This window comes from Zerene cesonia, chromosome 16 (assembly GCF_012273895.1).
Source record: "Zerene cesonia ecotype Mississippi chromosome 16, Zerene_cesonia_1.1, whole genome shotgun sequence".
NCBI classification, from domain to species: domain Eukaryota; kingdom Metazoa; phylum Arthropoda; class Insecta; order Lepidoptera; family Pieridae; genus Zerene; species Zerene cesonia.
This window is the reverse complement of record NC_052117.1, coordinates 9,211,739-9,213,585: the sequence shown is the minus strand read 5'-3', so window position 1 is coordinate 9,213,585 and position 1,847 is coordinate 9,211,739. Positions and strand designations below refer to the sequence as shown.

Here is a 1,847-nt window from a genome sequence, read left to right as displayed (position 1 = left end):
ATGACAGATTCGAAATTCAAATGTAATATTTTTTTATAATTAAGTGTAACAGTATTTATGGCCAGACTAAGTAGACTGATGATGATGATAATGAATGAAAGCTAGCTTGAAAAATACAATATTAAATGGAATTTAGTATGATTTACATACAATCATTACAACAAGACCATGAATAAATATCCTAATTTAAATATTATAAAGGTTAAAATTCTACGCGCCTTCTAGAATAACCGATTCCACAAACCATCTTCGACCGAAACGATTGTAATGTGACAAAAGATAACTGTATTAGACTTTCTTTTTATATTTACGTAAATGGTATTTATATTATTTTGTGTCTCCCTTTTGTAGAAATTGAGTTACAGTACTAAAAACCTTTTCGCAAAAGGGTTCCTTGAGAGGGTATTTCACGAACTATATTTTCACTTCAATGGTATCAATAAAATCTATAGGGTTTTTATGTTATATTCTTATGGTACCGTTTTTTCTAATAGTCAAGGAAGTGTTGTTTATAACACGCTAAGAATTACATTATATAATAAAATAATAATTCTGCTTATGATAACTTCAATATACTTACTATTTCCGAACTACATACTACAACTATTGTAGTTAAAACCATTTATATTCAATACTTTTTATACATCTCATAGTGACTAAAAAAACTAGTAAACTTTAGCAGGAAAATTGAATTCTTGAATATGGAAAAAGATATAATACAATTTACCAATAGACCACTACAAGGGGAAACCATTTGTGTAATATTGAATTTTATGTGAAAAGTCCTTTATATTCTAGTCTAGGCTTTATTGCTTTCGACGTTCGAATACAAATCTAAAAGTGTGTATGCAATTTTCGTTCTTACGCCTTTGGGCTACAATAGTTAATTCCCTGCATGGTTTTATTGGTGATACGCCGTTTGTGGCTCGCTCTAAGTTGTGGCAAATTATATTGGTAGTGGATGTACGATAAATGGTTCCTTCAGACATTATTAGGTCCTGTGGTGAAGCTTGCGTTGTTTGAAGGGCTTCCTGCCTTTCAAACCTTTGGCTTTGTATCGCTAATGCTGCGGAGAGATTTAATTAGAATTTTATGACATGCTTGTTACATTATGCCTTGTTGAAACTGTTATTGAGTAGACTAATTATAGAGTTCAAAGGTAGTTGAACTTTTAAAATGTCTCGTTTCTCGCCACAGCGTTATTGTTTATAAATATTTTTACCTATAAATTATGTAATAATTTGTATATTACAAATAATTGTAGAAAATAAAAGTTACAAACACCACGTTAAATACCTAGGATTCACATTTAAATTTATTCTTTGTACGTAGATAATGTTAGGTATATATTTAGTAGTTTATTAACATAATAATCCATGATTATTTTTAACAAACAAACTGAACCGCCTTTGAATTTTCACAACTAGACTAAATTTAAATGGCACCACATTTGATAAACCAGCTTTCAATAAAAAACAATCATAAAACTCAGGTTACCCAGTAAAAAGTTATGAGGTAACAATTGATAACTTGATAACCTCGTCCTTATTTGAAATCGGTTAAAAATAAGGTCTACGTGTACCTAATAAAACCATCTAATTCCTCCTCTTACAAGTCGAGGTATCTTTTAATAATCTACTACTCAGAACTTTCGGATTAAATTTCTTGTGAATAAACCATCAATCCATATATTAGTTAATTTATAATAAGTAGAAGCTGACCTAGGTTACCAACCTAAACGCTTTGATGATACTATTTCAAAAGCGCTTCTAGTTATACTATATAAAGCTACACACCCACTGACTGACTGACATCGCTTTTCTCGGAAACCGGCCGGAAAGTGGAGA

The 1,847-nt window shown here is 30.5% G+C and overlaps 1 protein-coding gene across 1 annotated transcript in view; it reads left to right on the top strand.

Moving 5' to 3' along the window:
* LOC119833085 (potassium voltage-gated channel protein eag-like) overlaps positions 1–1,847 on the top strand; it is a 44,505-nt gene that overhangs the window by 1,241 nt on the left and 41,417 nt on the right. The gene's annotated exons all lie outside the window — the stretch shown is intronic.